Source organism: Calliphora vicina, chromosome 4 (genome assembly GCF_958450345.1).
Source record: "Calliphora vicina chromosome 4, idCalVici1.1, whole genome shotgun sequence".
Taxonomy (NCBI): Eukaryota; Metazoa; Arthropoda; class Insecta; order Diptera; family Calliphoridae; genus Calliphora; species Calliphora vicina.
This window is the reverse complement of record NC_088783.1, coordinates 75059868-75083804: the sequence shown is the minus strand read 5'-3', so window position 1 is coordinate 75083804 and position 23937 is coordinate 75059868. Positions and strand designations below refer to the sequence as shown.

At 29.6% G+C, this 23937-nt stretch overlaps 1 pseudogene; it reads left to right on the top strand.

Annotated features, from left to right (window-relative positions):
- LOC135958506 (uncharacterized) overlaps positions 1 to 23937 on the top strand; it is a 114807-nt pseudogene that overhangs the window by 46476 nt on the left and 44394 nt on the right.

Sequence of the window (23937 nt, the reverse complement as noted above, 5' to 3'; positions counted from 1 at the left end):
AAAAAAGTCAAAAATTGTAAGTCTTGAGTTAAAAAATATTTATTTTGATAGATATCTCACTCGCATCCCACTAAGCGACCAAAAGGGTCTTCAAGGATAATATCTAAGCTTTTGTTTGACCTAAAAAAAAAGATTAAAAAAGGGTCCATTTTGAAAAAAAAAGTCAACAAAGTTTTTGATTTTGCAAAAAAAGTCAAAAATTTTATGTTTTGAGTTACAAAATATTTATTTTGATAGATATCCCACTCGCATCCCACTAAGCGACCAAGTAGGTGTTCAAGGAAAATATCTAAACTTTATTTTAAGAAAAAAAAAAAAAAAAGAGAAAAAATTTTAAAAAAAAGTCAAAAAAGTTTTTGATTTCGGAAAAAAAATATTAAAAATTTTTTTTTTTTTTTTTAAATATTTTTTTTCGAAAGATCGAAGAAATAGCTATCTATACTATTTGGGACACATTTTGCTAAGAACAATAGGTAATAAGTTACATGGATAAGAAAAAACCCCTGTTTGACCAAATTGTCAAAATTTTACCCCCTATAACTCAGAGAGTTCTCGACCGATGTTGTTGAAAAATTGTGTCTGAGTTACTATCCAATAGAGCTAACCTTGGTGCAAATTTCATCCCGATCGGAAGACATCGATTTCAAAAGTTGGTTCACTTGACATGAAATTCCCCATATATAAAACAAGTAAGAGAGCTAGCTATATTCGGCTGTGTCGAATCTTATTACCCTTCACCAAATTATACTTCAAAATAAAAATTTTAAATATTTTTAGGTAAACAAAATTTAGATATACTAGGCTATTCATTCGAGTAATAATCGTTCGATTAATCGAATAATTTCTTACGAATAATTATTCGAACAATTTAAAAATTACCATTTTCGAATAATGAATAATTCGAACAATTTTATGTAGAATAATCGAATAAAACGAATAAATGTACATATATGTACAATTCTAAAAACAAGTCTTTCAAAATGTTTAATTTAGGACTTGAACCAATGAATATAAAAGGTACGGAATAAAATATTTGTTACTTAGTAAAAATAGGCTGAATAATAAACATGACGGGGCGGCACAATCGCAATTAATAATCAAAATATTAACTTAAATTAAAGTGGTGCTGAAAGTGATGGCGAATGTGATTTTGGACAGATTTGTGTAATTCCCTGTCCGCCCGTCCGTCTGTCCATGTAAACCTTGTGCGCAAAGTACAGGTCGCAATTTTGAAGATATTTCGATAAAATTTGGTAAATGCAATTTCGGCCCAAGGACGAAGCCTATTGAAACTGACGGAATCATGAAATTATAAACACATGATCCTTAATGAGTTACAATTATCTATAATAATATATCTACACATATGAAATTAAACATATCGCACTCGTTCAACAATACTGTATTAACTCAAAATTTTAAAAGTTTCAATAGAGGGAAAAAACTTTTTGTGGTTACATTTTATGAGAATTTGAAAATCCGAATACATCATAGTAAGCAAATTCCATTTGAAAATATATTTGCATTGTTTTTCTTTAAAATTTTTGCAATTATTGCAAAATAAATCTATTTTTTGAGTTAATACCATTTTTCTGAAACTTCTCGGTATTATTTTATCAACAAAACAGTATTAACTCAAAATACAACCAAATTTAAATAAAACAATTTGATTATTTTCAACTTGAATAAAGGCTCAATTCAAAATAATATTTTTTTTCTACTTAATTTTTTGTATTAACTCAAAATAATACCTTTTTGTTGATACAAAGGTAGTCACTAATTTTCACGAAAATGGTCTCAAATGTGGTTTTCGAGTTGAAAGAGGATACGGAATCGGAATACGTTGACATTTTTACAGTAGATAGATATTGATGTTGTTAGTTGATTTATTGCAAAAAGTGAAATTTCAAAAATTTTGAGTTAATACAGTATTGTTGAACGAGTGCGATATATGTCTATAAATGAATGAGAAACTACTGACAGTTATTTAATGGCATTTATTCTACCTTGTAATGGTACTTTTATTATTTTCTTTTCAGAAAATAATTTTTAATATTATATTTACAGAATCCGAACTCTCCACAGCTTTAAGACTCCTGGGACTCCTTGCAACAGTTTGATACTGATATATCTCCTGCTCAGCCTAGTAAGAGAGCTCGATCAGCCAGCGAAACTCCATTATCAAGCTTGCAGCAGCAGCGACCGCATTAGAGAGTATTGCGACCAATGCAAAGAAGTTAGTTAACGAAAAGGATGAAGCATTTTGTAACTACATTAAAATGGAACTCAATGAAATAACAAATACGGCCATAAAAGATCGACTAATAGAAAAAATTACATTAGCTATTTTTGATTCCAAAAAAGAAATGATGTTATTTAATAACAATGCAGACCAACAATTTTCCAATTTTTAAAATAATCCTGTCAGTATTACTGGTTATGTACAAATTTTTTTATGCACATTTTTACAATATGAGGAATCGTAACAGTTATGTGTTTTTTCATTAGTCAGAAAATAACGTATACCTTTTTAATAAATTTCAATATTTTGTATTTTTTTAAGTCTTTATGAAAATTTAATGAAGTGGCATATTTTAATAAGTAGTTATTTGTAATTATTTATTTAAAATAAAAAATATATTTTAATTTAAGTATTTATTTATTCATACAAATAGATGATACGTTATTTTGTTTTCAGAAAACAACAATTCAAAATAACGTAAGACACATAGCATAAAGTGTACTTTTAATAGATTATTTTTTTTTTATAAAATATATTTCTACACAGAAAAAAAATTTCCTAAACTGTTTCATTCAAATATTTATCGCACATTGAACTGGTTTCAATTATTTCATAATTGAAACAAGTATTCTTCATGTGCTCAAAAACAAAATTTTCTAATATATTTGATTTTGATAACTGAATAAACAATTTTCGATATTGGTTGAATTTTAATTAGAAAAGTTATTGAAATACATTTTTTGTAATTGAAAACACAAAACTGAAATGTGATTTCAATTACGTATTGTCAATAATTTTTCTTTTATTAAAGTTCAAGCAATAACGAAAGTTGTATATTCAATTATCAAAATTATTGATTCAATTATGAAATATTTGAAACCTGTTCAATATGCGATAAATATTTGAATTGAAATATAGTTTTTTCTGTGTAGTTTCATTGTGATCAAGATATGAAAATGTTTCAATATCTCATTTTATATCGTTTTTTACTTCTCCTGTAAACTTATAAAAAGTAATGTTATGTTATTTTGCAATTTGCTTGAATTTTTGACAATTGTCTTAATAAAACTAGAAAATCTGTATAAAATTTAAAAATAAAAATTATAGATTTTTATTTATTTATTGAGTTTTCAAAATTAGTATACATATTTTAAAAGTTAAACTTTTGTATGGCGTTATCTTGCCAAGGAACAGAACCAACTGTATTAAAGTATTCGGAATATGTGTCCCTCACTTTCCTTCCCTCATCAACTGTACGATTACCTTGACACTTTTAAAGATTTGTCATGCTAACATCATTCCGCCAGGATCCACTTTGAATAGTCAGGGCACTAGTATTTTCAACATCCACTAACTCTGTGTCTAAAGCCTCATATTTTCGTAAAAAATTGTGAAGAGCAACAAAAACAAAAGGGACTTTTTTATCCGTACCGGGGAGTTCAGCATCTGCAGGAAAATCAAAGAGATTTTTTTTTATTCCGTCGCATAGTGCGGACTCGTTGAACACTGCTGCATCATTTGCTCTTCCGTTACTTCCAACGTTTACATACAAAAAATTATAGTTTGCGTCCACAATGGCCATCAGTATAACACTATTAAAGACTTTATAATTATAGTAGTAAGATCCGTACCCTTTTCTGGTTCGAATAGCAATATGCTTTCCATCTTCATAAATAAATTTATTAAAAATAATGTTATATAACATAACTTTTATCTGCTTCTTACCTATGGCACCCATACAAAAGGGAAAATTCCACTTCTCTGCAAAATTATCGGCAATGCATTTCCATTCATTAGCGTTCTGAGGAAACTAAAATATTTACCTAATTGTTAAATATGTATATATATTCGACAATTTTATACATACTTTCAAAAACTCGTCTTTTAAAACAGAGTAAATAGCGTCAATCGTCTCCGGTATAATAACACTTATAGATGCTGGCGAAATCCGAAAACCATATGACAACTGCTTGTACCTTTCACCAGTCGATAAAAACCGTAAAGTTAAAAGCAATCTAAATGGAAAAGTTAATTTAAGACAATATGTGTACAGATACATGGTCAAAGCAAATACCTAGCAGTAGCAGAAATTGCTTCGCGCATCTCAGTGTTTTGTTTCATTATTAACGGAGACACTCTTTCAAGTAGTTTTGAAAATGTAGTATACGACATTCTTGTAAAATTTCGGAATGCATTGGTGAAACCTAGACCTGCATCTCTTCGAAGCAACCACTTATGGCTCCATATAGAGCGATTTCTTTTAAGTATTTGATTATCTTTTTTTTTTTTTTTTTTTAGTGCAATTATCGTTGATATGATGCTGCTACATATAACAATTAGAGACGATGTTGAATCCATTTTATTTAGTTTTTTATTTATTTATTTTATAAATTTTTCACAACAAACACAACATCAGCTGTTATAAACAAACAGAGGTTATGTCACATGTAATTACATATGTACGTTTGAACGTGAAAATTATGAATCGTATGTATAACGTGAATTTTGACATACACATGGAATTCCATATGTATCGAATACATGTCACAATACATGCCGTCTGACCCCCCTATAAACATACGGGTATTGGATGTTCTTATTTGTTATTGTATTTGATTTATTCTTTTTATTAATAATTAATTCCAATAAAAATCCAATATCCAATATTAAATATCAAATATTAAATATTCAATAAAAAATTAAAAATTCGAACCCGGACAACTAATTTTCACTGTGTCAGAATTCCGACTATAAAGTATTTATCAATAACGCACTTTTCTTTATAAAACATTGAAATTTTAATCAAATATTAGATTTACATATCAAATTAATCATAAATTTACTTTTATTTTAAGTTATTAATATAATAACGTTTTGATTAAAATTTAAAACAATGAAAATTGTGCAAGCAAATAAATGAAAAAAAATGCAACGTTGTGATCTAAAAATAGACTGTGGTGAGTTTGACAAATTGCGGCGAATTCATATTGACCAATTAAAATGAGTTTATTTTTAGCAAAACTTGTTTTGACTTATGAATAAAATAATTAAAAACGTTTTTATTAATATTTGCATTAATTCTTAATATTTTTCATTTATGTTTGCACTTATTTTAATGGTTTTTTTATTTCCCAACTGAATGTGATATTATTTTTTTTATAGGGGGAAAGGAAAAGGGAATTTTAGGAATTAAAGTAACAAATTTAACATAATTAATTTTTAACATATATACAAAATGTTGTTAGCATAGCCACCAACACAAATGTTTTTCATTATTATAACTTTGTTTCTTTTAGGCATTTAGATAAACTAGGATCGCCTGGTGGTCAAAATTCGACCACTAATAACGAAATTATACAGTTACTTTTACTATACGCAAAAATATTTTTTCACGTTTTTGTACAAATACACGTGTATTTAGATGTGCATAAACATGTTGTTGTTGTTTTTCAAGCAAATTTAGAACGCTTTTTAACACTTTTATGGAAATAATTTTTTAAAAAAAATTTATATTGTGCTCATCTATAGAAAATAATCTTTTAAACCATATATGTTTCATCAATATTGGTGGACAATAACATACTTAAAAGTGTACCACAAAAAAACGTGTGGCCTATTTATATATAAGATTAGGAAATAAAAAAAACGAATCACTTACATAGGTATGGGTATACTGGAACTCCAACGATGAAAGATCTTTCAGGTTGTAGTGGTGTGGAAACAGGATTAGGTATAAATAGGATTTAAAAGGGAATTTTTTTTTTTTTATATATTTAAATTTTAATCGTTATTAAATAAAAAATGATTAATCGTATGTAATTTTATACAAATAAAATTCGTTTCTCTAATTTTTTCTATTTTTTTTATGTCACCCTTATTTTATTTACCCGCACTGTACTGTTATAACTGACAACGATTGTTTTTGCTCACTTATCTCAGTTGAGACTTACGATATCATTTATAAAGCCTCTCTTTTTATATTTATTTATAGAATTTAGATCATTTAAACAATATTGTTCTTATTTTCTTCTTTTAATTTTGTTTTGGCACTAAATTGACAGTTTTTTTTACTTTTTTGACGTTTATTTTCAATTATTTTCTTTAATTTTATCGTGATTTTTGCATTCACAGTGTAAACATTAAAAATATAGAAACAAAATAGTCAAATTATATCACTTTTACTTAAATATTTAAAAAAAATTAATTTAAAGTTAAAAAATTGTCTTAAGCCCGTCGCAAATATGGATTTTTGTGGTACTTTTGCCGTTTTCGGGGAAATAACGCAAGTAACTATTTAATATATTGTTATTTTTATAATTTGCGATTTTATTTCTTTTTAGATATCTAATATTTCAATGTTCTTCACAAAAATCACTTAAAAGTTCTGGCACTGTCTTTATGTAGTTTAAGGTTCTTTATTATTATTTAATTAAAAATTTTCCCTTTTTGCAATTTTTAATTTCTTTGTAAATTTTTCACAATTAAATAAATTTTTTTCTTACGTTTTTTTTCTTGTTTTCTTGATGTGGAAATTTTGTTTAAGCATACAGATTTTGTGATTCTTCTGGGAAAACTTTTACTCACAGATTTATACTATTTTCAGTGTACTCTAAACTTTGAATTTGCCTTTTCCTAGCACTCTTGTGTAATTATCCCGTCCGAGATTAACGTTGGGATGGCCAAAAAAATCGAGCTGCAGGATTTGAGATCTCCAAGGTACAGAAATTACGCCAAATGACACCGAGTTCTTTTGCTACCAATCAACTACGTTAGGGCCAATTAAACAGATTTATTTTCCTTTTTGGTTTCTGTAGTTTCTGATGTTGAAAATTATACCTAATTATGTGAAAGAAATATCTTTAGGCAGAGAAATCTTTTCTTGCTCATAATAAAATCTATCAATGGTTTTATACATATTTTGTTAATCAAAATATGTGCGAAACAAAAAAAAAATATTTATCTAATAAAACCTTGATAACTCTATATTTAGCAAACAAAAATAGACAGTATAATTTACTTACAAGAAACAAATCGTTGCGCCGGTTACAAAAAAAAGAAACTTTATTTTTCAAAAATTTAGCACTTTTATGTGTAACACACACTTATATACGCCAGGTGATGATTAAAAGGAAAAGACAAATTTTAACTGCGTTAGCCTATATATACAAAAAAAAAATCCTGAAATCCTGGAAAAATAATGTTACCACAAATACATACATAAGATTTGCATAAAGCATAAACCCCTAACTTCACCCCAAATACTCGTTACTGCATTATCCACACATAAATGCATGAACAAACACAGATTTGTATTTCATTAATCGTTATAATGTTAATAACATTATTTTTATTTAAAAATACTGTTTCGCTTGAAAATAAATCTCGCTTAATAAGGGTCATAATTGTGAGAAATTCTTTTTGAAATTGACTATGGTTCTGCAATTATTTTAACAAAATTTTTTCAAAAAAAGTAAACAAATTATTTACAAATTGTAAAAATTCAATAAAAATATCTATAAATAAATTTATACGACTACAAGCTCCTCTACAATTACAATCGTACCTTTGGTTGAAAATAAAAACTAAAATTGATAATATTTAATTTTTGGTAACTTTTTTAAAAATAAAATTTTCACAAAGGCCACCAAAAAAACAGGCATTGGTAAAAACACAACCAAATCACGGTAGATGAGGGAAAGAAAAGGAGCTAAAGCAGCTGCGGAACGCCAATCCCATTACCAGGAAAATCGGGAAAGGGCATCTACATCTAGAGTCGTAGCAACTGTAAGAGAACGCGAATCATGGATTCAGCAAATGCGTCATAGTTCATCTTCACCTAGAGCTGTAAGACTTCCCTAGAAGTCAATCGCTCCCGAATGGCTCAATCAAGAGCATATCATTACAATAAAATGATGACTACAGAAAGCGTAAGGACATCTGACTGTCGTAATAAACAAACTTAGCTTACATTGAAGCACTTTTAAGTTCCCAAACCAATTGTTGGGAACTTAACCAATTGTTCTGCCACCAATTATTGAGCCGCCTGAACCGCTTCTAAAGTACATTTCCGACGCCACTTCGATTTCCAAGTACTTACTTCAAATTATCCGAAAGTAGAACTCATACTTTCAAATGACGTCGTACGGGGCAACTAATATCGTAAACATCATCGGCATCATGCCCACCTTTAAACTTCAATACCAAATGTACCACCGAATTGGATCATTGCTACCACTTCCCAAGGATGATGCGAAGTTCCTTGAAATTTATTTCACTGGAAATGAAGCTAAATAAGCCAAACGCTAATGAAGCTAAAAAAGCCAACGCCAATTCAATTGAATCTCGATTGAGACAGTAATGAACCATGAACAGGCAGTCAATTACACGGTGCTACGACTGAATAAAACTTGGAAAACGACCTAGCGTGGGTTATAGGGCTTACCGAGTACATTAGAAATTGTATCAAAAAATTTAAGAAATACCCTCAAAATCAGAAGTTATTCTGAAAAAACCGTTTTCCGTGATGTTCGTCAACTTATCGATTTGTAACTCAGTCAGTCTCTGTCCGACTTTAAATTCTTAAAGGGGGTTGGAAAACTGAATGCGCTTTACAATGACGTGCATTAATTGATACATTTGTAAGTCATAAGTATTGTTTTTGTTAAGAATACCTAAAAGAAAAACAAAATTTATCAACTTTTCTGATTTTAGTCGCTTTTCATTGCTTATTTTGATATGGAAGCTTAAAAAAGTGTATACCAATATATAAAGGAAATTTAGTTCTTAACAAACTATCGTTTTAATTATTCAAATCGGATGAAAATTGTAAAAGTCATTCAAATTTTCATTAACACCTTCTTTAGTATTTTCTCCCCCAGCCCATATGAATAAAAAAAAAACAAAAAAATAAACAAAAAAAAATGTTGTACAATTTTTAATTTACAGGGTAAATTTTGTGGAAATTTTTTCGAAAAAGTTTAATAACTTTTGCAAGTATAAACCGATTTTAATAAGTAATGTCTCATTTTTGTCTATATAAAATTGTCTTTAAAAAGCTTTGCAATGAAAAATAGGTTTTCATAAAAAAAATTAAAATAACTATTGTTGAATTTGAAAAATTACGAAAAAAATAAAAAAGAAAGCGAAACTATTTATAAAAACTGACACAATTTCTAGGAATATAGATTTTGTACATACATTTGATGAAAGCTTAGTTCTTTACCTAACTTTAATTGTTTAAAATTTTGAGATCGGTCTAAAAATGTGAAGTTATAGGGGCTAAAGTACTACCACCTACTCTAGAACAGTTTTTTCAAAATATCTCAAAATTTTGAGGGTGTTTCCAAATCTTTGAAAACGGTTTTAGTATGTCTTCACCTAGGCCTACAAACTCCATTAGGTGGTTTTTCAAGTTCTGACAAAAAGTTTCATTTTGTAGCAGAGTGTTATCATACTGAATACCACAACATTTATTAATATTGAAGGTTTGATTATGATACGGGACAAAATTGGCAACAATCTTCCGATGATTTCTAACGACCTACCATTTGAAATTATGCGGCTCCAGTTCCCATTTCGTCTTACCTTTACTGTAACTATTAACAAAGCACAATGCCGATCGTCGACTATTGCCGTCATATATTTGAAAAATTCATGTTTTTCACACGGCCAATTTTATATTTTTTCAACGATGTCATATGACCAACACATCCGCCGTCATCTGGCTACAGACAATAAGTGTTTCGGGTGCGAAGTCAGGTCGGGGGAATCCGTGCTTTAGTTTTTTCCAACACTGTATAACAATATCTAGATCGAGATGCTATATAAAACAGATGTTTTCTAAGGACCAGCGACGCGGACCGGTTTCAGCTAGTTCAAATATATTTGCCACGTTGAGTCTACCTTTAGTCTATATAAATGTCAATGACTTAGGCCCAATGAAAACTACTAAACATAGACTAACCATCACGTTCCAAATAACAATGACAAAATTATAAAAAAATGGTTTTAATAACAATGTTCAAACAAAACAAGTCAAATGTTTGCTATAATTTTGTCATTGTCATGAAGTTTAAAATACGAGTGTAGGTAAAATGCTATGACTGTGGCTCATTGTAAACTAAATAAACCTTAAATTGAGCCTAGACTTGCCTAGACTTAAGATAGGGTCACACATGGGAAATATTTGACGAAACAGATGTAACCACTAAATAAAATATATTTTAATTCTTTTAGTTATGTCAAATGCTCTTTTTATCTAGTACAATTTAAAACAAATATTTTGCTCTATTTAATTTGATAATGCCTGATCTTACAAAACACTTGTTAGATTCAACAACGTCAAACAAATTTGTGATAAAAAAGTTGCTACGCTTTTGTGACCCTACCTTTAGACTCTGCACTTTTATTAAATTATTAAATTCCATTGCATAACATTTTGCTTGCATCAATATCTTTTTTTATTATCACAAAAGACTAGTTCAATGATTAGTTTTACATTTAATTGTCTAACAAAACTTTTTTATTTACTGTACATTTAAACAGCTGTTACAGTTAATTAACAAAATATACCATATAGTTCAAAGAATTAAATTTTAATACATTTTAAACTTAATTAATTATTTAATTTTTCAAGAGAATTACACAAAATTATAAATATTAATTACAAGTCTAAACTTACATTCAAAAAACAATAACAGCAAATAAAAATATAAAATAAATAAATCAATAATATTGATAACAAGCTCAATCCTTGCAGAATAATTATGAATTTAATGTTTATAGTTATTAAAATAATAAATGGCTTGTTATATTAAAATGGATAAAATCCTGCACATGATTGTTGAATGCACATGGTGATGATTATCATTTTATTTTAATTTAATGATAATGATTATTTACAAGTAATATTATTTATGACAAAGTTTGCTGTAATCAATCAATAATAAAGCACCAAAATCCAAAGTTGTTAATAGAGTAGAAGGGGATATTCATTTACAATATTCATCTGTTATTATTAAAATTTATTCCTTTTAATACTAAATATTTATATTTTTATTTTTGAGGATTTTCAATGTAAACGTTTTATGACCAGACAGTTATTTTACTAACATAAATTGAAAAACACAAATGGATTTTTAAACAATGGAAACTAAAAACACATCGGATAACTTAATTTTTCATTGGAATAGAAAATATTATTTGAGTTATTGTTGACAACTTACAGGACCATGCTTGTTTTTGAATTTTTTCATAAAATGTGTGGCATTTTAGTATAAAATTTAGCCTTTAAAACTCATATATTGATGTATGTCAAAAAATATCATTACATCAAATCATTAAAATTACTTATTAAACTCCATTTATAAATTAAACACCAATCAATCGGAAACAATTTATTGACATAACGTTTAACAAAATTGTTGCAATACTTACATATTCAACTAAAAATGCTCTTTAAATAAATTCAAAATAACTAAATGAACCAAAATTCAATTTAATTAAATTTTAGCTATAAAATCATGTATGCATAAATTAATAAAAATAAATATGTATCTACTGTTTGCCATAAATTTCAATCAATTGTCAAGACACAATACAAGATGGCATCAATAAAAAACAACAATAGCAAAATGGAGCAAAACATTTTTGGCAACAAAATAAATCTATTTTGGTTGATTGTTTAGCAAGAACGACATAGACATGGAAATAATTTTGTATGTACAGACAGATGGACATCTTTGTTTAGCAATTTCGATAGTATATGGGGGTTTGGATGAAAAGTTCTTTAGATTTTCCAAATTCATATTGATATGGTATTGAAATTATTCAAATCCTTTCGGTTTCAAAGTTTCATTAAGTTTTTTAAATTTTCAAAATTTCGAAATTTTCACTGGTTTTAATTTACAATAATTTAAACTAAACGATTGTAAAATTTAAATAACTCAAGTCCTTTCGGTTTAGAAAATAAAGTTTCGTTAAGTTTTTTAAATTTTCAAAATTTCGACATTTTCACTGGTTTTAATTTAGATTTTTTAAAGCAAAAGAAATGTGGTATTGAAATGATTTGAATACTTTTGGTTTAGAAAATAAAGTTTCGTTAAGTTTTTTAAATTCACAAAATTCTGACATTTTTCCAGGTTTCAATTTACATTTACTTAAGATAAGTGAATTTAGTACAGAAATAATTCAAATCCTTTTGGTTTAGAAAATAAGGTTTCGTTAAGTTTTTTATATGCACAAAATTTTTAAATTTTTCTTGGTTTTAATTTAAATTTATTAAAACTAAGGGAATGTTGTATAGAAATGTTTCAAATCCGTTTAGTTTACAAAATAAAATTTCGTTAATTTTTTTTTTAAGTAGAGGTATTCGTGAATCAGAGTAAGTTACACATATCACGTGCATTTTTTTTAGTAGATGTATCGCCCATGTACAGTTAATGTGTAATTTTCGATTTCATTCCTTAAATTCAGAACTTCAAATCAAACAACGTAAACTATAGATATTTAAATATCTTAGTTTAGTTCGGAAGGATATTGTATATTGCTCACCTCCACTCGAAGTCCCACAATGCCTACATTATGAATCACTTCAGTGACAAATTTAGGGAATATGTTACTACAATGTGATTAAGCCAGTTTAGGCCATTGATAAAGCACGCAGAGAAAAAAGATTAGTAGTAGCAACCGAATTTGTAGCCAGTCGAACGATTCAGTAGCACACATAGAATTTTTTGGCTCTATCAACAGAAAGTCCGTTTATAAAGCAGAATTTTTGTTAAAGCAACAAAACTTTTGTTATGCCTTTTATAAAATTCGATCACTAAGGTAGAATCATTCGATTGGAATCAAATTCGGTTGCTACTACGAATCTGTTATCTCTTTGCACAACAAATTCTCCAGATTGTCGATATTTATACCCAGCAACTTAAATCGATTGCCTTATTGCATGGGGCAGCTCATATAATTTCATTTGAAGTTAATAACTCCTGCTTGATAATTTCAGACTCAAACATTCTGTATGGAACAGTAATTAGATTGGTTTCCAATTGTATCTCTTATGCCTAAAGGAAGACGAAAAACCCGAAAAGTTTTAATGAAATGATAAAAGAAAAATAGAAAAATGTATATTAAATTTTACTTTATGTAACAACATCCCTCCCCTTCCCCAAAATGGTTCACCAGCATCTGTGACTGATCTAAGTACATCGTTTTGATGTGTGATTTGGGAATCAGTCATGTTTAATCTAAAATATTTAATGTTTGGAAGTTTATCAGGACACAGTATGCAAACATGGCAAGTGAAAAGGCAGATGAGCCATCCAAGAAAGGCTACTTCCGTTGTCGTTGAAAAAATAAGTTAAATTTTATTCTCTGGAAGATTGCATTTAATGAACATGGTAATCACTGGTTGAGTACACTTGCCAAGAGGACGAATAGATAGTTATATTACAACTCTAATGGAAAGAAAAGGAGCTTTAGAACCCTTTTCCTCCCTCCAAATACAGAGAATTACCCTAGCGCCATAGTTATTTGGCACTGGCGACGATTGGCGTCGATTTCGTGAAAAATTATTTTCTTTTTCCGACATGCAAAATCGTCTTTCAAGTTTTCTCGGCTTCAATTCGTATGGTACCCAATTTCCCTGCTTTTGGATGAATCCTGCTGCAAACATTTTGAAATTGCTGCTTTGATTTTGAAAGCTCTTGTTGAGATTTACAGCAATCTTCATAAAGTAATGCCTCCAATTCTTGGTCTTCAAACATTTCTGGTTAGCCTGGGTAATCTTTGTCTTCCGTGTCAAAATCACCACTTCTGAATAGCACGCTAAAACCGATGGAATACTTTAACCATCGGTTTTGGTGACCAATCGGTGTGCTTCAGCGGCACTTTTTTCAAATTTAAGAAGTAAATAAAAACTTCCTCATATGACGATTCGATAAAATTCGACATTTTTTAAGCAAAAAAAGCTTTATTTTTTACAACATAATGCTCAATAACAAATGAGGATAAATTACCGATATTTACCCTTCCAAATGACACATAAGTTATTGAAAGCAAATCATTATTAACAAATCATAAACACTACTTTCTAACGCTGACCTCGTATTTAATATATATTGTTTATTTTTTCAGTTGTGTTAAAGTGTTTTTAGTAAAACTTTTTTCCATTCCACAAATTGTGTACATTTCAATTAATTAAATTGTTCTAATTACCTAAAATAATGTATATATTATAAATATAGTTACAAAAATATAAAATCTAATATGTTTCTAATATTCTATTTCTCTCTCTCTCTCTCTCTCTATAATTAAGATATGGAATCAAAAACAATTTGGATATTTGGCATTGTTTATTCAGCAATCCAGCATTTTGTATCCTATTCAGCACCCTGTAAGTATATTTATTTATGTTTCAACAAACACAAACTTCAACTACTAAATTGTGTGTGGTTATATGAATGTTTCCCTTGAGTTTTGGTAGTGATAATGTAATTACTATTTTTCACTTATGTCAAGTAACTTAATCGACACGTCATGAAGTAATTACAAAGAGAAAACTATGTCATTGTGACAACACATCTTCATGGCTGTATTTTCCAGTTGAGGTTTAGATGATGTGACAAATATTTGAGAAGTTTCACTGTTCTATCGGTACTGCAATGGAATGTTTTCTGATGAAATTTGGGAAATGGTTCCCGATACTCTTCCCGCTGATGTGTTTCCCGTCATTATACCCTCCACCACCATAAGTGGTGAGACCCAACAAAGTATATATATTATTGATCCCTATGAAATTCTAAGTCGATTGAGCTATGTCCGTCTATCTGTGTAAAACATGCTCACGTCCAAAATAGACAAACAAAATTGGTAAACTTACAAGAAAAATGTTTATTGTTTTCCTAAGCAGTTTGGTGTTGAAAATCAGCAATATCGGTTCAGTGGAACCAGAGTTATAAACCAAAATGTGAGACAACCTAAAAAAACATGATAATTTTAAAATTGTTTTTGTTTTTGTTATATTGCAGATAATACCATCAAATTTTACACACATTATTTTTATATTAAAAGGACTAACTCTGGTAAAAATTATAGGAATCGGTCCATGATTTCTACTAGCCCCCATACAAATTTCGTCCCGAAATATGGTTCTATGGTCTGTAAATGCCTACCAAATTGCAGTATCCACACAAAATACAGGAAAAATAAGTGTCGTGCTTAAAAAAATCACAACACCAAATCACTAAACTCCTCATAAATTTCTTACAAATATAGTTATCAGGTTAAAATTTGTAAAATTCAATATATGTATACAAAAATCTATGTACCAAATGTTACGATGATAGGCCCATAATTGGTCATAGCCTCCATATAAGAACCACTTCCGGAAAACACAATAACAATAAATATCCAAAATAATCTAAACTGAACCAAAATGTTACACCGATCAGTAATTTGTATCCAAGAATCGTACTACAAGATTTCTTAAATATTGGTCCATAATTCGTCATAGCTCCCATATAAGGTCCACTCTTGTTAATGGCGTTGTTTATATGAAATTGTACAAAAATAGCACTCAAATACTTAGGCCCATAATAGGTCATAGCTTCCATATATTGAACCTACATAGTACACAGATCAGTCATTTTTAAAATCATACTACTGAATTTTGTGAATATCGGTCGATATTTGGCAACAGCTCCCATATAAATACATAACGATCACGTTAAAAAATTTTATGACAATCGACTCATAATAGGTCATATCTCCCATATAAGTCCCACAACCCAATATCTTGAAATTTGTCTAAATATAGTTCAATAAACTTTTTTATACTCTGTTTCTTCACTTGAGGTTAAAAGAAAAAAGGTTGATCCAAACGTATTAACTTATTATTAAGTATATAAATTGTTAAATTTCGTACGTTCTAATAGGAATTTCAATTATAAATTTCTGATTTAGATACAATTTTTTGTACATTTGAAATAAAATATCTTCAGCGTAAACTAGTCTTACCATCAAAAACGGGGTCCGTTCGACTCTAATTGATTGTTCGCACGTAGTGAACTACCACGTAAACCAAACTAGTCTTACTAACAATTGTTATATTATTTCAGTTGTTATACCATCATATTTAGGTGGAGGGTATTTAAGATTCGGCACTGCCGAATATAGTACTCTTACTTGTTTTCAATGTAGGAAAGTTCAAATCCCAAGTCCACAAACTCTACTACCTCTTCCCTCTCTTCCATAACATATTTTCTTAGATCCAGCATAATACTTTGCATGAGTAGGGGTCATCCTCTGAGTACTGGTCCATGAAAAAAATCTTTAGTTCGGATGTTGTACCTAAAACTGCAGGGCTGTTAGTTGCTTGTGTACATGTATGAATAAATAAGAAAATTGTGTGAATTGATAAATAACTTAAACAAACATGAAAATGGCATTTAATTTTAATTAATAATTTCCATTTAATACTTATATTAAATTTTAAAATTTAATTTACTCTTTATTTGATTTTAATCCAATTCTAGTGAAACGACCACGGACTGGTGATCCTTTTGATACATTTCCGAAGAACTTTTGGCAAGAATTCTCATCACCCTTCACAGACACACCGGAAGATGAGGAACTAGAGATAACGGAAACAACCACACATGAACCATTTCCCTTCTTTGCCGATCCAATTGCAACCGTAAATGTGAGCACACAACTGGTAGCAAATGTTTACCTGCATTGTCGCGTCAATGATTTGCAAGGCAAAACAGTAAGTCTTTTATTTATTTCAATTGTTGCAGGGAATTTTTTTAAAAACAACGAAGAAAGCAAAAGCAGAGCATCTGTAAATGAATATACTGATATAATGTGTCCATTTTTTTAATGTAAGAAGTAACTAAGACAATATATTCATTCAAATGTTTCACAGCAATTCAGCTTGCATCCTTCACACTACCAAACAATACCCTTTTAACTAGTTATCCTACCATAGTTCCTAGAATTTTATCAAAACGAAGGAATCGTTTTGTCAATCTTTTTTTATTGTACATGCATCCACATGTCTGCCAATCTCATATCCACGTCACTTTCCACGAATTCACCCATTACCATTTAACACAATATCACTCATCTACATTTTTAACGAACAATGATAAATAGACATCTGTTTGAGGCAACAACAAATTTTATAAGAAGAATAGAAAAATGAAATTGATAGAAATAATAGTAGTTGTATGGTTTGGAAGAATGCTACTTACTACTCGATATCAATTTGCTTTTTAACATTGTTTACTTCCATAACAAATAATAACAATCGCATGATGTAACATGCTTTTGTAAGATTAAACACTCGTTTCAAAAATGTAGACAAAAAGTAAAAAAAAAAACATTTAGGAAAATGAATATGATTGAATTATTTGCTTTCGTTCTTAGAAAATCATAAGGAGAGTTTAAATTATAAGCTGAACAGGATTATTTACTGTTTATTATGAGTAAAACTAAATTTAGTTTATGTATGTTAAGAGATACATGTGTTAAAGTCGAATTGCTGAGTATTATGACCCAATTATTATTTTATTTGGAAGAGATCACTCAATTAGATATGATTTTTAATAATAATACTAAAAAAAATTAAACAATTATTTATAATATAACAGCTGCTGTACATAATATTATGTATTTGATGAATTATGGTTGTTTATATTCCAGCTTCTACATAGAATGTTACTTTTTCTTTAATAGACTCATACTGCGAAGCCTTTTTGCTTGTCTCCTAAAACACCCAGACGCTTTGGCGTTAATCGTATCCGCAATCATCAGACTTTTGACTCACCACTCAGCACTTTTGGGAAAATCAAATCTAGTTAGCCAATTTTTATAAAACTGTCAACATTTTTTCGTTCCTATAGTAATGCATTCCAGCACAGTGTGATCTACAATATGGGGTACCCAAAGATGAGACCATTGTTCTTGTGCTGCACCATTTTACCAAGAATTGAACGGCATGTGGGAGAAAGTCATCCGCGTCGCAGGTGTTCATATAGTAATGGTATTATCAAGGTTGGTAAACCTTCCCTCAAGCGCTTCAATATTCAAATTGTCCGAGCCAAAATACAGTTTCTAACATTAAATTCGAGGGTTGGAGAAAGGAATCCATTATTTCTTGTCCATAATTCACGAACTTTACTATCTACAAGCCAGAGTTCTTGGATAACTGCCAAGTACATAATTTGCTTCTTCAAGAAATATACCAAGTAATGCGTTGAGGCCTCGGAGTTCTGTATTTTAATATGCATCGCTGCATTTCTCTATGGCAATATTTATTTCAATTTGATTCATCATGTACTTTATCACTCTTTCAGAGGAACACAGCTGATAAAGAGATTATGAACCAATTCTGAATTAATTCTGATCCAGAGAACTTCTCATTAATCCTTACCAAGAGGACATTTTATTACTACTAATATAGCTTCATCCCCCAGAGAAGGTGGAGGATCCATTCTCTTTCGAAAGGGATCCACATTGAATTTGTCACAGAGTTAAGGTACTCCTCAGATCCAGTTGTGAAGAAACCTAAGGCCTTTTCATTACCACACCGATAACCCTGACACCCTTCAGATATTTTGCACCATCGAACGCAGTGAAGTAACCACTATATGTGAGTTCATAAGTTAACGTCCCATCAGAAGTCTTCGCCATTTTGCCTAAGACACATCATTGCCGCTGAATACTCGGTATGCTTGCAAAAGCTTTGGTAACTTTTGCAGTAACTCGAGTAGAGGAAGATATAAGCAGCTCTCAATACTTTGTCCACACTAGCTATTATAGGTTCCAAAATGGACTTGAATCAAGGAAACGGTTTCTATCGTATGTAAGTTTGTCAATCATCGTCAGCCAGATCTTCCAAGGAAGCCATCTTTCCGTCGTCATTTTACACTCAGGTTGACTACCATCAATGGCCACTTGTATCTAAGCTAGTGATGACATGCTAGTGAAGGTTTCAATAGCTCATCCTCAGACTCATGCGTTTCACTCTATTGTAGCCGCTTGATACTCGGTAAGCTTGCACAACCGTTGGTAGCTGTTGCGAAAACAATAATAGAGGGAGATGATAAAAGTTCTTTTTGTAGATTTATATTGTCTCTTTAAAATTGGATTGTGTTCGGTCAATAGCTGGTACAGGGTTAGCCGTGTTAACTTTCTTCCTCTGTTTTGTTCAACCATGGTATTTGTTGTATTTCTTCCACAACAGTAGTATTGAGCATAGACCCATACTTCTAAATGCGTTAGATATATTTGCACTTCAATCTCTTTTCTTGTAGTCAAAGTCGTCGCATCTCTTAACTCTAAAGACCTGTAGTACAACAGAGAGCGTTTGTAGCCCGAAAACCTCTTCCGTTCACCCTGTTGCTATTTAGGATTGTCTCCCTAGCTCAAAACCATGGAAAAAGCCGAACAAGATATCGTCAGTCCATTGATTTATACTACGTATCATGACGTGGCCGACGGTCAGTACATCATAAAGAAGAGAAATCAGCACGGCTCGTAATGAAAATAATCTATTAACTTCTAAATAAGATTTTCCTTCAAATTCAGATTGGCCCTACCATCATACTTTTATAGAGTGACCTGTAATCTTGATTTCCTATCGAATAACTACGGAACGTTTCAGTTTCCGTTGTCATCTAGTGGACACAGAAACAAATTTTTAGCTGTTTATGCAGAGTGCACACGATTGAAGCAGCAATTTCCAGTTAATTTTGAACATCTTGGTGTTGTGGAAGTCCAGATGACCAACTCGCCACCTCTGACTATCATTAATCGTTTGAGAAATTGATACTAGATGTAGTGTATACCCGTTTAATTTAGTCTTTGGCTGGAGTTCTGATTATATTGTTTCAAAGATAAAACTATCATATACTAAATCAAATGCTTCCACAACATCTAGGAACGCTATATGACAAAAATAATATTTTTGATGATATTCCCTAAGCAGTAGGTTTTTCATTAAAATCATAAATATGTCGGTATCACTATTTAATTCAGAAGAAATTAGGAAAAAATTTTTAAGACCAAACAAAATCAATTTACCTGCCCATCATGATTTTTGTTTTATCGCACAAAAGAGAAAATGTTTTCCTAAAAGTAAAAGTGATTTAGTTATTTAAAGATTAAAAAGTTATTGGTCACGTTACAAATGTGTGTGCATTGATTACAGAAACCTACTTAAGGTGTGTTGTTCATATATATAAGTACCCTGCACACTTAAAGGTATTTATTACTCAGAAAACATTTCTACTTTGACAGGTCATCAGTTCTAACTTAATGAACTATCAGTAGTTACTTTCTTAATGTAAAATTATGGAGGTACGTTCACCACTTATCTAAGCGAAACTAGTTTCCTAAAGCTATTTATATATAAAATATCTATACAGATATACTTACACTTGTGCTTTTATACCCACACAATAGACCAAATTAATATGGATATTTTCGATGAGTTTGAGTTAGTGTATTAGGGTAGTCCTTATTTTGCACTTTTGGATTTTTGAAGATCTTTAGATCTAAAATTGTTCTTCGTCATCTTTTATTTGCAGATTTTATTTTATGTTTCTAGTTTTGAGTAAAAAAAATGATTAAATTGAAGGGTTTAATATAGTAAGCCACTCGATTTCAAAGACAGGATTTATGAATTTATTCCATTACTTACAACAACATCTATAGATGTTTAACATCTACATAATTGAGTAACGTCACAAACTGATACCACACCGCCCAGCCCAAATGCCAAAAGGTAGAGACATGAAATTTTGACTATAGATTCCCCTCTCCATATGTAGATTTACTAATAATGAATTTTTGGAAAGATTTAGCGGATAAATTCGGTAACATTATATCTTCTTAACTAATACAGATAGAAAAAATATTTAATATGAATCTTAATCTACTTAAATAATGAGCTTTTATAAAGTTGTTTGGTACTTTTTTGAATTTCGTAGCCTTTGTTTTGGTACTTGTTAGACATCCTATGTATATTTTAAACACATTAAAATATAATATACCGTATTATTTACTTATTAAAGAATACTAAATATAAATTTGGCACTTTTAGGTATATGATAGCTATTTCATCAATCTTTGGAAAAAAAATAAAAAAAAATTTGAAATTTTTTTCCGAAATCAAACTTTTTTGACTTTTTTTTCAAAATGCCTTTTTATACCCTTCACCTTCGTGATAAGGGTATATATGAGTTTGTCATTCCGTTTGTAATTTCTACATTTTTCATTTCCGACCCTATAAAGTATATATATTCTGTATCCTTATAGTTAGCGGAGTCGATTATAGTTAGATGAGTTTCTCAGTGCTTTTTTAAATGATACTTAAATGGCCAAAGTTGGCCATTTAAATTCTATTTAAGTTTCATAAACTACCATATGTTTTTGACAGCTGACTTTTATTGTTTGGTTTTTTTCACTACAATAGAGTGAAAAATCCAAAAACAGCGTCTTGCTAAAACTACAATTCCGATATGGGGCAATTGGAGCTTCTTTTGTGCATTTTCCTACCAGTAATTTTATTTTTTAATAAACTTTTATTTCTTATTGTGCAAAATGTATCAGTTTTTGTTTAGGTTGAACAGCTGTTTTAAGCACAACTATCGATAAATTTTTAATATTTAGTAGTGTTACCATACTTTTATCTTATTTAAATAAGACAAATTATGTAACACTTATAAGCGTAGCTAGACTATTATTCTGGGGTGGGCAAGTGCCTTTCCCAAATAGTAAAAAAAAAAAATTTTATAAAAAAAATAATTTTTTATTAAATCAAAACTAAAATATCACAAAAATTCAGTTTGCTAACATAACTACTTCATTTTTAATATCTAAAACTGCTAATTTATTTTATAAAATATTTTTATAATTTTTTTTTTTTGGGTCTTTTTAATTTTCCTCTTGATCTAAACTGTTATTTGTTCCTTATTATATTAGTTAGACAAAATACTATTTTTGAGTTGAAAAGATTTATTTATATCTAAACTCTCTATATTTAACAAGTAAGAAAATATGGTCGGTCAAGCCCGACCATATAATATACCCTACACCAAGTAAATGAGTAAAAATATTTTTCTTTTAAAATATCAATAATTTATATTCGTGAGTGATTTTCGGAAGTGGGCCTTATATGATAGCTATGACCAATTATGGACCGATCACCACAAAATTAGGTCGTGTGATTTATGTCTATATGAAAGTTATTTATGTTGAATTTTGTGTATATACCGACATTTTTAAGTGATTTAAGCTAGTTAAAGTGATTTTCGGAAGCGGGTCTATATGGGAGCTATGACTAATTATGGACCGATCATAACAAAATTTGGTGACATGAATTTTGTATATATAAAACTTATTTGGAGTGAAATTTGTGTAGATACATATATAAATTAAACATTTATGACCGATAAAGTCCAATTTCGAGAGGACAATTGTATGGGGGCTATATGAAATAATGGACCGATTTCAGCCAGTTTCACTAGGCTTCGTCTATTATTTCACATATCCCCCATACAAATGTAAGGCCCACTTCCGAAAATCACTCACGAATATAAATTATTGATATTTTAAAGAAAAATATTTTTACTCATTTACTCGGTGTAGGGTATTGTATGATGGGGCTTGATCGACCATACTTCTTACTTGTTTTAAGTAAAAATTAACTAAATACATATTTAAATAACAAGTCAAAAAATGGGCATTAGTCATTAATATAGACAATATGGATATTTAATGATAGATATTTCAAATACTCATGGAAATGCGCCACAGTCATGGAAACTTTCATATTTCGGATGCGCGTCACACAGCGAAGCCGTGCTGGACATTTGCATGATGTTGCATTCCTTTCAAACGAATAAAAAATTTCGATAATATCTCACACGCACTTTGTTTTATTTAAATTTAATGATAGGAAGCGCTTTAAAACTTTAAAGAAAGACGCTTTAGATAATTTTAGACCATAGGATTATCGAATATCTAAAACCAGCGAAATAGGGACACCCTAGTGTGCTTGTGTATACGTTTATAAGGATAAAGGTTGGTGTGTATGCGTAATATTTCCAAATCATTACATAACATTTTCTAAGATTTTAATATTGTTACATTTATTACAAATCATTTAACATAATAGACTCTTTACGATTATTAGGTAAGGGAATTCAAAAATATTAAAGCGAATTTAAACAGATAAAGAGTTAGATTATAGTTTGATTTAATAGAAAGTTTTATAATGTTAAGATTTTATTCTTTTTTTTCTGTTAAATATCAATACCATTTTCAAAACTATAGCAAATCAATGATATCAGTAATATGTGAAAATAAAGGCTACCTAGAACTAAGCCCAAAGAGAATCAAAATATTGTTTTAAAACTTAGTTTGTCTAGTTCTTTTTTCCGGTTCTTTATGGGGTTTTACCCCTAGCAGGATATCTAAAACAAGTAACATAGCCCCTATAATCGCATTTTAATCACCACAGAGTTAAATTTAGCTAAACAATTTAATGGATAGATTAAGTTGCTTCGTTAATCATTCCACAAATAAAATAAATTTTTAATTGTTTACAATTCTTGTGTATATCTTTTTTTAATATTTTTTTTTTGTTGTTATTCAGCTGAGTCAGCAACAATTCTTAAGGAAACAAA